We start from the raw sequence: 15,115 nt of genomic DNA, 5'->3' as shown, positions 1-15,115 counted from the left end.
CCACATCTGCATGGCCTTGGCCGGACTGCAGGAGAGGCCCCTTTCCAAATCAGCATCTAACCACTCAGCTTGGAGCCATTTAGAACCAATTCCGCCTCTCTGCACCCACACTTCCAGGTTGTCTTGGACACTCTGAGATGTGTTGAGACTAATTCCCTGACAACAGTTCAAGGTTTTACCAACCCCCAAAAGTCCTCTGATGAGTAGGAATGAACAGAAGAAGAAGGAACCCTGTGGGCCGGCCTGCAGCACCAGCATCCCCTATGGGCACCGGTTCGAATCCTGGCTGCTCTACTTCCAATCTGGTTCCCTGCTGATGCGCCTAGGAAAGCAGCAGAGGATGGCCCAAGTCCCTGGGCCCCTGGAGCCATGTGGGAGACCCAGAAGAAGGCTCCTGGCTTCAGTCTGGCCCAGTCCTGGTGATTGTGGCCACTTGGGGAATGAACTGACAGATGGAAGATTTCTTTCTGTCTCTCCCTCTGTAACTCTGCCTTCCAAATGTAATAAATTTTTAGAAGAGAGAACCAGATGACAGGCAGATGATGTTTTGGGACCTTTGTGTCCGTAGCAGGATGTCGCTCCCCCTCTTCATGGAGGAATGACACAGGACCCTGCGCTGTTCTTTTGTCTGCTCGGCCCTCCCCGGGTTTGCTGCTGGTTCTTCCCGGGTTGGCTACCAACCCTTCCACCTCTGTGGAAGGGCGGTTCCCCCTGCCACATTCCCCACTTCCGCGGGGGAGCGGCACACCGCCGGCCGGCTCTCTCGGGAGCTGCACAGGTGTTCCCCTTAGATGTTCCTGGTGCATGTTGTCTCTCTCCTCCTTTATAGTCCTTTTCCACCAATCCCAACTCTGCTACCCACACGCCGAGTACGCTGCTCTCCTCCAATCAGGAGCAGGTCCTGCTGTTTATTGGTTGAACTGGAGGCAGCTGTGTAGAAGCTGTTTCCTCCTCTCCCAGCGCCATATTGTGGGAGAGCAGATGCATAGAATAAGTCTTAATTCCAGTAACTTAGTCTAGTCCGAGTTGCTCCCAGTTGCTCCCCACAGCAGGATCAGCAACATATTTGGCAGGGTCCAGTTAAAGATGAGAATGAGAGATACTGTATTCACAGAGATTGAAGGCTTCCAAGATGGCAACCATTTTAAGCACTATGCCAAGCCTGGGGCCCTCTGGTCCGTGTCCTGCATGGAGATGCAGACCCCAGGCCCTTGGACCAGCCCTGTGTGGCAGGCGCCTCCCTTGACTCTTCTCACAAATGCCACCAGCACTGCCCTCTGAGGCCCCTCCCACTCATCTGAAGCTCCCAAGACACTTCTTTTTTTTTTTAACTTTTATTTAATAAATATAAATTTCAAAAGTACAACTTTTGGATTATAGCGGCTTTTCCCTCCATAAGCTCCCTCCCACTCATAACCATCCCATCTCCCATGCCCTCTCCCATCCCATTCTTCATCAAGATTCTCTCTTTCTTTCTTTCTTTCTTTCTTTCTTTCTTTCTTTCTTTCTTTCTTTCTTTCTTTCTTTCACAGGCAGAGTTAGACAGTGAAAGTAAGAGAGAGAGACAGAGAGAAAGGTCTTCCTTTTTCCATTGGTTCACCCTCCAAGTGGCCGCCACGGCCAGCACGCTGCAGCCAGCGCCCCATCAAGATTCATTTTCAATTATCTTTATATATGGAAGATCAACCTAGTATATACTAAGTAAAAATTTCAACAGTTTGCACCCACACAGATACACAAAGTATAAAGTACTGTTTGAGTAGTAGTTTCACCATTAATTCACATAGTACAACATTAAGGACAGAGATCCTACATGGGGAGTAAGTGCACAATGACTTCCGTTGTTGATTTAATAATTGACACTCTTATGATGGCAGTAATCACCCGAGGCTCTTGTCATGAGCTGTCAAGGTTATGGAAGCCTGTTGAGTTCACAACCTCCGACCTTATCAGACAAGGCCATAATCAAAGTGGAGGTTCTCTCCTCCCTTCAGAGAAAGCTACCTCCTTCTTTTTTTTTTTTTTTTTTTTGACAGGCAGAGTGGACAGTGAGAGAGAGAGACAGAGAGAAAGGTCTTCCTTTGCCGTTGGTTCACCCTCCAATGGCCGCCAGGGCCGGCGTGCTGCAGCCAGCACACTGCGCTGATCCGATGGCAGGAGCCAGGTGCTTCTCCTGGTCTCCCATGGGGTGCAGGGCCCAAGCACTTGGGCCATCCTCCACTGCACTCCCTGGCCACAGCAGATAGCTGGCCTGGAAGAGGGGCAACCAGGACAGAATCTGGCGCCCCGACCGGGACTAGAACCCGGTGTGCCGGCGCCGCAAGGCAGAGGATTAGCCTAGTGAGCTGCGGTGCTGGCCAGTACCTCCTTCTTTGATGGCTCGGGATCTCACTCACAAAGATCTTTCATTTAGGTCATTTTTCTTGCCACCGTGTCTTGGCTTTCCATGCCTAAGAAACTCTCATGGGCTTTTTAGCCAGATCTGAATGCCTCAAGGGCTGATTCTGAGGCCAGCGTGCTGTTTAGGGCATTTGCCATTCTATGAGTCTGCTGTGTGTCCTACTTCCTATGTAGGATCATTCTCTCCTTTTCAATTCTATCAATTATTATTAGCAGACACTGGTCTTATTTATGTAATCCCTTTGGTTCTTAGTCCTATCGTTATGATCAGTTGTGAACAGAAATTGATCACTGGGACTAGTGAGATGGCATTGGTACCTGCCACCTTGATGGGATTGAATTGGAATCCTGTGGCACATTTCTAGCTCTACCATTGGGGTAAGTCCAAGTGAGTATGGCACTTGCTTCTTTTCAAGGTGTTTTGTTTAGAAACACAGAGAGTCCAAATCATGCATTCCCAAATCGCCCCCACGTGAAACACCCTTACCCTCCGAATGTCCTGATATTCAGGATAAAATATGAATTTGGGAGGATACACTGACTTCCTGTGCTCAGCAAGAATGTGTGCAGGAAGCAGCTTCCGATTTAGAACTGAGGTTGAACTGATTCATGTGCAGGGCAGAAGGAGCTAGAAGGTTGAAGAAGTTACACGTTAGCATCAAAAAAGGCAGAAAAGTGGAGTGGGCATTCAGCCCAACAGTTCCTGCACCCAGGTCCCCTTTGCTTAGGGTGCCTGGGTTCAAGCCCCAGCTGCACTCCCAATTCTGGCTCTCTGCTAAGGCAGACCCTGGGAGGCAGTGGTGATGGCTCAAGTAGTTGCCCCTCCCCTCACGTGAGAGACTCCGGTTGAGTTCCTGGCTCCAGGCTTCAGCCTGCCCAGCTCTGGTCACTGCAGGCTTTTGGACAGTGAGCCTGCAGATGGGAGATTTGTGTCTCAAATAAATAACTTTTTTATTTTAAAAAAAAAAATGGAGGGGGGAACCTACATAGGAGTGGGGCAGAACACTGGCTATTGCGACACATGTGGAGGACTAAGCAAGAGGATGGGAAGGGAAAATTTAAGAAATTTTGTGCTATGATGGGGAAGTGGCTCCTTGTGGCATTCTTACGTGGAGGCTTGAGCTGCATTTTTAACCACTTTTGGCTACACAAGTGCTTACAGCTGTGCAGCTGGGCAGACCAGACCACCTGATGTCCCTGGCTAAGATGTGTTTTATTGAAGAGTTCAGTGAGCCCCTCTCAGCATAGATGGTAAAATAGATACATAGAACAGGAAGAAAATTCATGTTGAAGATGGCAAATAGATTCCTCCATTCTACAGGAGCTTACAAGTACCAGTGGAGGAATTTATGCCAGTTGATTCAAAAGATCTACATATAACACATGTGATTATTTACTTAGGGGGCATAGTGGTCTGTCATTGAAAAAATATTCCCAATTAGGTTGAAAGAAGTATAAACACCTTGCACAAAGATGAAAATTTTTGAAGAGAACTTGCTGGGTGTTATTGAATTACTGTAATAAATAATAGACAATGCCAGAATGGGGGTGGGTCCAACAGCACAGAGAGAGCGAGAAAAGGGGGAGGGAACAAGCTTTGGCTGCTGAGGGGATGCGGGCCAGCCCTTGCAAATGGCTGAAAAAAACAGCTTTTCTGTTAACGCCAGTGTAGATCCATCTGATTTTAGAGGCTCACAATGGAGCTGGAAGCCACAGCTGAGGGTCTGATTGAGATAAAAGTTGATACTTCTCGGTGTTATTGAACAGATAACCTGGGGATTAAATGGCAGAAGCAACAAAATCTAAGTCCAGTTTTAAGCCTTTTTTTTATAGTGTTTTACAACTGGTGGTGCAGATTACATACCTGTGTTCATCTGCTGCCCTTGACTCTATACGAGGTATCAAACAAACAAGTGTGTAGAGGAATGGCTTCAAGTCGGAATCAGCAGCTCCGAGGACTTATTGACCTGTAATAGTGATACCCGTGTCTCTCCAACACCTAACTCTCCCTCTCCCTCTCTCTCTCTCTCTCTCTGCCCCAAAATAAACCTATATATATATATATTTTTTTTTTTTTTGGACAGGCAGAGTTAGACAGTGAGAGAGACAGAGAGAAAGGTCTTCCTTCTGTTGGTTCACCCCCCAAATGGCCGCTACGGCCAGTGCGCTGCGCCTATCCGAAGCCAGGAGCCAGGTGCTTCCTCCTGGTCTCCCATGCAGGTGCAGGGGCCAAGGACCTGGGCCATCCTCCACTGCCTTCCCAGGCCACAGCAGAGAGCTGGACTGGAAGAGGAGCAACTGGGACAGAATCCGGCGCCCCAACCGGGACTAGAACCCGGGGTACCGGCGCCGCAGGTGGAGGATTAGCCTAGTGAGCTGCGGTGCCGGCCAAAATAAACCTGTATTTTCATTCCACTTTTCCATGGACCGTTCGAAAGATCCTCACAGACTCTTTCCTTTGACATAAAGCTTTCTGGATCCACCCACGTCGTAGCGTGTTATATCAGTGCTTCATTCCTTTTTTATTAGCTTAATTTTACTTGAAAGGGAAACAGAGATCTTCCAACTGCTGATTCACTCTCCAGATGTGGCCAGTGACCAGGGCTGGGCCAGACTGAAGCCAAGGAACCCAGTGCTCCATCTGGGTCTCCCACATGAGTGACAGGGACCCAACGACTTGAACCATCACCTGCTGCCTCCTGGGGGAAACATTAAGAGGAAGTTGGAGTTGGGAGCAGAGCCCAGACTCAAACCCAGGCACTCGGTCCAGATGCCGGCATCCCAAGAGGCATCTCACCTGCTGTGCCAAACGCCCACCCACCCCCACTTCATTCCTTTTTATGGCCAATCTGCAATGCTGCTTTGGAGCAACTGTTGGGCAGGATGCCCTCCCTGGTTCTCCGCTTCCTAGAAGTTGCTCATACAAATAGGGAAAGGGGCTCTCGTGGCTGGAAAACACTCATCTGAGAGAATGACTGTGGATCAAGGCCAGGCTTTGTCACCTGCCAGGCAAATCTACATCCAGTTCTGCCACTGCCCGGGTGAGGTACTGAGCCTTGTTCCTCCTCTATAACAAGAGATAAGGATTGGAATAACGTTTATAAATCTCCTCCCAAGAATCTGTTACACACAGGGTGGGTATTTAGTGCAGCCATGAAGGTACCACTCAGGACACCTGCATCCCACATCCATCCTGGGGCTTGAGTTGCAGCTCTGCTTCTGATCCAGCTTCCTGCAGATGCACACCCTGGGAGGTAGTAGGCGATGGCTCAAGTAGCCACTCACCGGGGAGACCCAGAAGGAATTCCTCCATCCTGACTTTGGCCTGGCCCAGGCCTGGCTGTCGCAGGCATCTGGGGAGTGAACCAGCAGCTAGGAGCTCTCTCCCCCTCTCCCTCTCCCTCTCTGTCTCTCTGCCTTTCGAATCAATAAATGAAAGCATCCGTTACATAATTGGTTCTCACTATGGTAATCAGCAGGCGTTAAGGACAGCCTTCCCCTTGTTCACCAGTTTCCTCTGCTGCTGTGGGTTACCACAGTGATTTTTTAAAGCGATAGCCAGTTACTGAGTAAACACGTCTCCTGGCGCAAGGCTCACCTTTGAGAGTCATGTACAGGACCTGCCCCCTCCCATTCCATTCCTGGACACAGCAAGCTCTCAGGAGCGGGGTGACCTTGAGGACCTCGTGTGCCATCTGTGACTCCTGCCTGGGAGACTGCTTCCCCACTGTGTTGTCCCCATGTGAAAATACAAAGACACTATCTGACTCACACCTGTCAGCCCAGGGTACCGACGGCACTACAGCGGAAGAGGACGTGGCGAGTAGGCTGGGTTTGTGTTTTGTGGCTTCTCTTCACTGAGAAGTCTTGAGGACAGACTGGTCATTCACAGCTAGTGCTGACTAATCGATATGGGGTTATTGGCATTAGTGGAGGGGCCTTGGTGTGCGTCGCAGGTGACATCAGAGAGACATCGTGCAAGCTGGAAAGAACGCTGGATTCACCTGTTTTGTTTTTGTTTTTGTTTTTTCTCTGCATGGCCCAGAACAAAAGTTTAATTTTTAAAACTGCATTTGCCTTTTATTTATAGGTTCTAAATGGATACATTTATAGTCTTAAAAATACATATTTTTAAAGATTTATTTATTTGAAAGACAGAGTTACAGAGAGAGGGAGAGACAAAGAGAGAGGTCTTCCATCCACTGGCTTACTCCCCAGATGGCCACAACGGCCGGAGCTGAGCTGATCTGAAGCCAGGAGCCAGGAGCCTCCTCTGGGTCTCCCACGTGGGTGCAGGGGCCCAAGGATGTGGGCCATCTTCCACTGCTTTCCCAAGCCATAGCAGAGAGCTGGATTGGAAGAGGAGCAGCTGGGACTAGAACCGGCACCTATATGGGATGCTGGTGTTTCAGGCCAGGGCGTTAACCAGCTGCACCACAGCGCTGGCCCCTAAAAATACATATTAACATCCTGCCAAACACCATCCCTGCATCTCAGTGTTCTCCTGGGTGGGAGGACTCGCTAGCCTTTCAGTCATTTTTCTATTGGTTATACAAATGAGTGCAGTCATCTAACTGTATGTATAGTTTTGCTATGGCGATGATATTGGATTCTATATTATTTCCTGGCAGGCGACACAATTTACAGTAAACATTGGCAAGCTTGCCATGGCAACCCAATCCATCAGGGGCTGAATCATTTTCCAAAAATCACTAGGTAGCCTTAATGTGAGTATTCCATAGCATGGCAGTACCAGGCTTAATCTGGTGCTCCTGTATTAATGATGAAACACAGCTTGGTTGGAGTTTCTCAGACTTACAAATGTATCCCAAGGAATGCCCTAGGACATGCTTCCTGGGGCACAGAAGTGGTTCACTAGACTAGATACCAAGACACAGAATCGCCAGATAGGGGCCAGCGTTGTGATGTAGCAGGTAAAGTCATTGCCTGTGATGCCAGCATCCCATATGGGTGCCGGTTCGAGTCCCAGCTGCTCCAGTTCCCATCCAGCTCCCTGCTAGTAGCCTGGGAAAAGCAGTGGAGTACAGTCCAAGTGCTTGGGCCCCTGCCACCTATGTGAGAGACCCAGAGGAAGCTCCTAGTTTCCTGGCTTTGGCCAAGGAGGTCTGGCCCAGCCATGGTCATTATGGCTACTTGGGGAATGAACCAACGAATCAAAGTTTCTCTCTCTCTCTCTCCCCCTGAATTTCAAAATGAATAAATAATTTTTTTAAATGGCCACATAAAAGAGACTCACAGTTTGCATTTTTTTTCTTTCTTTCTTTCTTTCTTTTTTTTTTTTTTACAGGCAGAGTGGACAGTGAGAGAGAGAGACAGAGAGAAAGGTCTTCCTTTTTCCATTGGTTTACTTTTCAATGGCCGCTGCAGCCAGTGCGCCATGCTGATCCGAAGCCAGGAGTCAGGTGCTTCTCCTGGTTTCCTATGCGGGTGCAGGGCCCAAGCACTTGGGCCATCCTCCACTGCACTCCTGGGCCACAGCAGAGAGCTGGCCTGGAAGAAGAGCAACCGGGACAGAATCCGGCGCCCCGACCAGGACTAGAACCCATGGTACCAGCTCCGCAGGCAGAGGATTAGCCTAGTGAGCCGGGGTGCTGGCTACACAGTTTGTATTTTAATAGATGCTCTAAATAAGACCTTTACCAGATAGCAGAATGACGTGGTACCTAAGGCCACAGCTTCCTGTGCCACAGTGCCTGGCTCCGATCCCAGCTCGGCTACTTGCTAGCTTATCTTCTTTGTGTCTGAGTTTTTACATCATCTACAAAATGAACAGACCGGCATCCGCTTCACAGGGCTGTGCAGTAGCGCCTGGGAACGGTGGGCACTAGACGTGACAGGGCAGCTGACGCCAGGAGCTTTGGATTCAACATCAGCAGAATTACAAACTGAATGTCTTTCCCTCAATCTGATGACAAACAAATAAAAGGCTGCAGGGGAGAGAGTTCCTGGAATGTTGCTAACACTAGGAAGACGCCAAATCCCATTCAGATAATGGGTCCCCCACAGCCAGCCAGGGGTGTGTGCCCTGCTGTCAGCACGCGGCCGCTGTTGGCTGAAGGATGAGGGAAGAGCTCACAGGCCATGGCAGACCCCAGGTGGTAGCCTTCTTGGAGCTGGTAGGAAAACCAGCAGTCCCCGCACTGGGGACAGGAGGGATTAGTTCTCATTACCCGGCTTAATCCAAAGGCGACTGTGTTCCCGGCTTTGCCAGTAGAGTTACTGTAGATGTGGACAGGCTGCCTACTGATACCCAATACCCAGCCCTGTGTGAGTCAGAGGAAGAACCTTCTCGAAACACGGGTTCTGGAGATGGGAGGGCAGCCTGTGCAGGGAGAGACAGTTAACCTACATCGGGTGCCTACTGTGTACTGGACCCCCGGCTGGGCACACCACAGACAGGATTGCATTTAATCCTGTGGTGGACCTACCAGTTGAGTGTTCTTTCCTGTTTCACAAATAACGATTTGGAAGCCTAAGTCACTCTCAAGGGTTGATGTGCCAAGCCCAGTTTCCAATGGCCTGCAAGTACCAGAGCTGACACGCCAGGCCAGAGTTCTTGGCCTGTCCTAAGCCATTTTATGCTGCTACAATAGAATGCCTGAGCCTTGCAATTCTAGAAAAAAATGAAAAAACAGATTTATTTCTCAGAGACATGGGGGCTAGAAAGACCAAGGTCAAGGGGTCTGCACCTGGCAAGGGCCGCCTTCATCATCCCATGGCAGAAGACAGGAAGGCAAGAGAACACACATGTGTATAAGAGAGAAGAAGGACAAACTCACCTCCTTGTCCGCCAGGAACTCACTCCTGCTGTAACCAGCCCACGGCCATGAGAGCAGAATTCATTTATGAGGGTGGAGTCCTCACAACCTCCTAAAGCTCTCCCCTCTCACAATGTTGTGTTGGGGGTTAAATTCCCAACGCATGAACTTTGGGGCACACGTCCAAGCCCTAGCACAGCCCAAACGTTGTGCTATATACCTTTATGCGCTGTGATAGACCTTTAGGACTGATGTAAGAAACAGAAGCAAGAAAATTAGCGCTGGAAAACACGCCCAGCATCCTTAGTCATTAGAGAAGTACAAATCAAACCACAGTGAGACGCCACTACGTACCCCAGAGGGTGGCTATAAGAAAACAGCTGAATGTCGGTGAGGACGTGGGAAAAACAGACCCTTTATCCATTGCTAGTGGAAGTGGAAAAATGGAACAAACTCTTTACAAAAACCTTGGCAGTTTCTTAAAAAGTTAAGCATGCATTTACCAAGCGAACCCACAATTTCACTCTTGGGTGTCTTCCCAAGAGGAATGAAGACACATGGTGTTTTTTGCAGAATTCCTCATAATAGCCAAAAATGGGAAACAGCCTGTCTTTGTATGTCCATTGGAAAGAACCTAAGTGTCCGACTAGTGAGTGGATACATAAAATGGGCATAGCTGCACAATGGATTACTACTGAGCAATAAAAAGACACAAACTATGTGAACATCCTGTGATTATGTGACACGGAGGATCCTCAAAGACGTTCTCATCCTGCTCAGGGAAAGAAGCCAGAAACAGGAGATCACCTAGTGTATGGTTCCACTGATAAGAAAATATCAAAAAGAAGCTAGAGAGACAAAGCAGAACAGTGACTGCTGATGGTGAGAGCAGTGGGGAGAGCGCTAACAATAAATATACAGAATGGCTCTTTTGGGATGATGATAATGTTTTAAAATTGATCTTGGCCATGATTGCACAACGTGGTAACTTTGTTAAAAAAAAAAAAAAAAACACATTGCATTGGGGGCTGGAGCTGTGGCACAGTGGGTTAAAGTCCTGGCCTGAAGCGCCGGTATCCCATCTGGGTGCCGGTTCTAGTCCTGGCTGCTCCTCTTCCTATACAGCTCTCTCTCTATACAGCCTGGGAAAGCAGTGGAGGATGGCCCAAGTCCTTGGGTCCCTGCACCTGCATGGGAGACCAGGAGGGGGCTCCTGGCTCCTGGCTTCAGATTGACTCAGCTCCAAACATTGCGGCCATCTGGGGAGTGAACCAGCAGATGGAAGACCTCTCTTTGTCTCTACCTCTCTCTGTAACTCTGTCTTTCAAATAAATAAAATAAATCTTTAAAAAAAAACATTGCATTGAATACTTGGAGCAAGTTAGATGATATGAAAAATATGCCTCAATAAAGTTAATGTTTTAATAGAGGCAGTAAGGAGACAAACATTAATGAGCACCTACTGTATTCATTGCAGCATTGCTTATGATAGCGAAAGATTGGAAGCACATAAATGTTCATCAACAGGAATCTGGTTAGGGTATATCTAAGCAATGGAATGGTTGGTTGGGCAGTTGGTTGGTTGTTGAGTCTGAGAGGAGAGAGAGATGAAGGGCTCCCATCTGCTGGTTCACTTCCGGGTGCCTGCAACAGCCAGAACTGGTAACAGCTGACCTTGGGAATCAGGAACTCAATCTAGGCTCCCTACATGGGTGGCAGGAGTGCAAACACGTGAACCATCACCACTGGTTCCCAAGGTCTGTCCTAGCAGGAAGGTGGAACCAGGAGCCAGAGGCAGGTGTCAAACCCAGGCACCCTGATAGGGAATGTGTGTCTTCACTATTAACATAGGACTATTAACTAATAGGACAGCTTAATTTTCAAATACAATTAGTGAGCGCCTCCATGTGCCCACCGGTGTCTGGGTGCACACGGCTCATCACAGACACAGTGAATGCTGAGCTGTTGCTGCTGCTGTCTCTGGGTGGGTTTTGAAATTTCCTTTTTTGGGGAGTGGAATAGAGAATCTTCCCACTGATATACCTCTCCTGCTGTTTAAAGCCTGCAGCAGTTTCCAACTCTTTACATGAGGACTTAAAAAATATCAAAGTTAAATGAAAACTGTGCAGAAGTTTAGAGCTTCCCCTGATTCTACAATTGAAAAATGGAAAGGGGGAAAAACAAAAAAGAAAGAAAAATGGATCTGGGACACAGACAGGTTAAGTGACTTTTCCCAGGTCACACAGTTTACTGGTGGCAGAGTCCAAGTTCCTTGATTCTGAGTTTCGACTTACTGTTTTGTTCCCCTGTGTGCCTCATCCCTGTTGTCTAAGGGGGTAAAGAGAGGGAAGAGACGAGAGCTTATGATGTACATGAATGCAGAGTGTGACAGTGTGGCAGTGAGGCCAACTTCCGTGAGTTAATTGGCTAACGTCACTTTGGCTTGAAGTTGAATGTTATGAGCTGGTGTTGTGTCCAGGCGAGGAATGTGTCACCAGGGCTGTCACAAAGAATGCTGGGCAGTACCAACCCCTTTCTCTGATTCTCCTCTTCTTCTTCATGTTCCCCCAGGCACCCTGTATCCACAGGTTCCTCCCTGCCTGGTCCCCACCCCCCAACAGAAACCCCAGTGCAACTCCAAAGAAAGGTGCAATCCTTCCAGAATGTGGGAGCCCATTTTGACCCATCTGGGCTGAACTTCAGAAGGGCCCCATTCCGCTACCCTCGGATAACTCAGAGAAGAGATGATATGACTTTAGACTTTCTCCAAAATATCTAAAGCCCCTAGGGCAATTAGGTCTGCCAGTCCTGCTAACTCCAGTCCACAGCTTTCCCATCACTCAGCACCTCTGTGACTTGGACCTTGTGGGCTCTGATTGGGCTAAACTGATCAGCTATTCCTGGTGTAGTGATTAACTCATTAACTGATGTCTGAGCCAGTCAGTGTGCGGTCCTTTTCAGAAATTAGTCCAGGGGTGAGCCAATCAGTACGAAGCTTAGAACTTTCCCTCCTCCACAGGAGAAGAAAGCACAGACACCCAGGGGGAGTCGGGAGCTATGCTGAGGCTGTATGAGAGATTGAAGCCAAAACAGGGAGGAGCAGGACCCGCGGAGGTGCAGACACGGAGCCCCAACCTGACCAAACTCCTGGACTTTTCCACTGTGTGCTGCTTTGAATGTTGCTGTTTTTATTTGTAGAAGGAGTATCCATGCCCTCTCCCCTTTGGCCCGTGGTGCCTGAAATTCCTGCCATTGCTCTCTGATCCAGACCTCCGTGTGGGACACCAGGTTACAGATAGAAGTCATGCGTTTAGGATTCAATGACTCAACCAAAGAATGCTTTGCCAGGAGAAGCCCAAGTTCTGCTCTGTGTATTCATCTCTCCTGCTGCCTCTGGTTTTCATTTTGTTTTTCTTGCTTCCTTTACACAGAAAGACCACCTTCCATCTCTTATCTGTTCAAATCCCCTCCCCTCCCCTCCCCTCCCCTCCCCTCCCCTCTCCCGGTTTGGAAACCTCTAGCTGAAGTGCTAACTTCTCTTCGAAGCCTTCCCTGATAAGCTGAGCTGTGAAAAACAGCGCCCTCTAAAGGACACAGCGCAACCCCTGTGAACCGTTCCCCCCTCTCCTGTCCTCTTCCATCCCCACCCGTATCCCCACTCGACCTCTCCACCAACAGGGCGCTCAGTGTTCTCTGGACCCACGTCTTTGGCATCTCTGAGAAGTAAGGCGAGTTCAGTAACGGAAAAAGAGCAAGTGTAAATGGGCCAAAGAAGTGTGGCTCTCTGGGCATGGCCCTGGACCACAGCATCAGCATCGCCTGGGACTGGGAGAGAAATGCCAACTCTCGCGCCTGCGCCGCGGCTCACTAGGATAATCCTCCGCCTTGCGGCGCCGGCACACCGGGTTCTAGTCCCGGTTGGGGCGCCGGATTCTGTCCCGGTTGCCCCTCTTCCAGTCCAGCTCTCTGCTGTGGCCAGGGAGGGCAGTGGAGGATGGCCCAAGTGCTTGGGCCCTGCACCTCATGGGAGACTAGGAGAAGCACCTGGCTCCTGCCTTCGGATCAGCGCGGTGCGCCAGCCGCGGCAGCCATTGGAGAATGAACCAACGACAAAAGGAAGACCCTTCTCTCTGTCTCTCTCTCTCACTGTCCACTCTGCCTGTAGAAAAAAAAAAAAAAAAAAAAGAAATGCAAACTCTCAGGACTTTCAGAATCAAGGAGGAGCCCGGCAAGCTCCGGGGTTCTTGTGCCCTCCGCGCTTTGAGAAACTCCTGAACTCAGAGGAAGGTCTGAAGTGAGGGACGGAGGAGCAAATGAGCCTGGTGACCCCAGAGCTGGACAGCAGATGGAGGGAAGATCGGTGATTGTGCTGCCCCAGACGTGAGGAAGGCGGTGCGAAGGAGCGAGCCCTGGAGAAGTGGATGCAACGTCCCTAGACCCGGATTGTCCAAGACAGAGCTTCTGTGCGCTAAGTCCGCTGGTCGGCTTTGTCCATCCGGACTGGGTAAGGAATGTCTGCCCTGCAAAATCATCTGGTCTGACCCGACCAAGACAGCTGCAGGTGGGACTCGAAACCCAACAGATCCATAGCAGGCTAAGTTTAAGTTGATAATTTTGTATGGCCCACGAGTGATGTTATGAATGTCCAAACGGCCCCTGTCAGAGACCAAGGTTCCCAACTCCTGGAGCACGCCACGTGGTCTGCACCTGCAGAAATGCCAACAGGGGCTCTGAACATTTCCATGCGTTCATTTCCTTCCTGTAGGTCAGGTGTTTGTCTTTCATTCTGGCCAGCCCTAAGGTGACATGCTCACTCTCTCCCAAGTTTCTCTACATGTCTGCATGTCCCCTTTGCCTTTAATGTCAGAACAAAGCCCAGGATAGCAGGGCTCCTTGTGAGCCTGTCAGTCACTCGAGCAAAGAACTGTTCAAGATATCCTGTCATGTCTGGGAGACAGCCCTGGGGTATCTCAGGAAAACACGGGGCAACAGGAAAGCTGGCTGCTGAAGGGCTTTGCAGCATCCCACTGGTCCTGCGTGTGAGCCTTGTCTGTCCCCTCGATCGCTGGACTTGCTCTTACCCCAACAAGGGAGCACGCTGTTCATCGTGAACTTGCACCCTCGCCTTGCCGTTGCAGCCCACAGCGTGGTCCCCATCACTCCTGAGATGGCCCTCCCAGGCCCCGTCTCTGCTCAGCCTCTCCAAAGGCCTGTCCACCTCTGCTCCCTGGCCAATGGAAGCCTCAACTCTCATCTTTGAGGAACGGCTGGGCTGGTGCCTTAGTTTTCAGAATAATTACAGACATCGCCTTCTATGCATGGATTTATCTTACCTTCCATATCTTACCTTGCATTCCTATGCATTTGCTCATACTCAATATGGTACTCATACATGTTATAGGAGAGAGAGGAGGGAGAGGGGCTGGGAGAATGGGTATGATGGAAAGAATCAATATACCCCTAAAGTTGTATTCATGAAATGCATGAAGTTGGTATTCCTTAAATAAAAGTTCCTTTGGGAAATAAAAAAGCTGTTCCCAGATAAGACTGCTGAATCTCTATTTCTATTTTAGATAGTAAACATACCATCAACTGTTTTCAGCAAAGAATATTGTTTCTGCGGCCAGCATTGTGGTGTTGTGAGTTAAGCCATTTCTTGAGACACTCGCATCCCGTATTGGAATGCCTGGTTTGAGTCCTGGCTGCTTCACGCTTCCTATCCAGCTTCCTACTAATGCATTCTGGGAGGCAACAATGATGGCCCAGGTAGTTGAGTCCCTGCCACTAACGTGGAGACTCGCATGGAGATCCTGGGTCCTGGCTTTGTGCTGGCCCAGCCCTGGCTGTTACAGGCATAGGCATTTCAGGCAGCAAACAGGAGATGGGAGACTCTCCCCCCCCCTCCCCCTCCCCCTCCCCTCCCCCTCTCTCCCACT

General features: G+C 49.5%; 1 protein-coding gene and 1 long non-coding RNA gene across 16 annotated transcripts in view; one reads left to right on the top strand and one right to left on the bottom strand.

Moving 5' to 3' along the window:
• LOC127492375 (uncharacterized) overlaps nt 1-15,115 on the top strand; it is a 65,204-nt gene that overhangs the window by 32,731 nt on the left and 17,358 nt on the right. For 2 of the 8 annotated variants that reach the window (XR_016213959.1, XR_011379312.2), the window contains exon 3: nt 12,199-14,724. The exons of 4 other annotated variants lie outside the window; for them this stretch is intronic. This is a non-coding gene — a long non-coding RNA (uncharacterized LOC127492375). Of the gene's footprint in view, nt 1-12,198; nt 14,725-15,115 lie in introns of those variants that run through there. 2 more of the 8 variants (XR_016213962.1, XR_016213963.1) reach the window with 2 other exon arrangements.
• Nucleotides 1-15,115, bottom strand: part of ALPK2 (alpha kinase 2) — a 117,124-nt gene that overhangs the window by 99,342 nt on the left and 2,667 nt on the right. The window lies entirely within an intron of this gene.

The sequence above is a fragment of the Oryctolagus cuniculus genome, chromosome 10 (genome assembly GCF_051225735.1).
Source record: "Oryctolagus cuniculus isolate XC-2025 breed Fujian yellow rabbit chromosome 10, ASM5122573v1, whole genome shotgun sequence".
NCBI classification, from domain to species: Eukaryota; Metazoa; Chordata; class Mammalia; order Lagomorpha; family Leporidae; genus Oryctolagus; species Oryctolagus cuniculus.
This window is presented reverse-complemented; position numbering and strand designations above follow the sequence as displayed.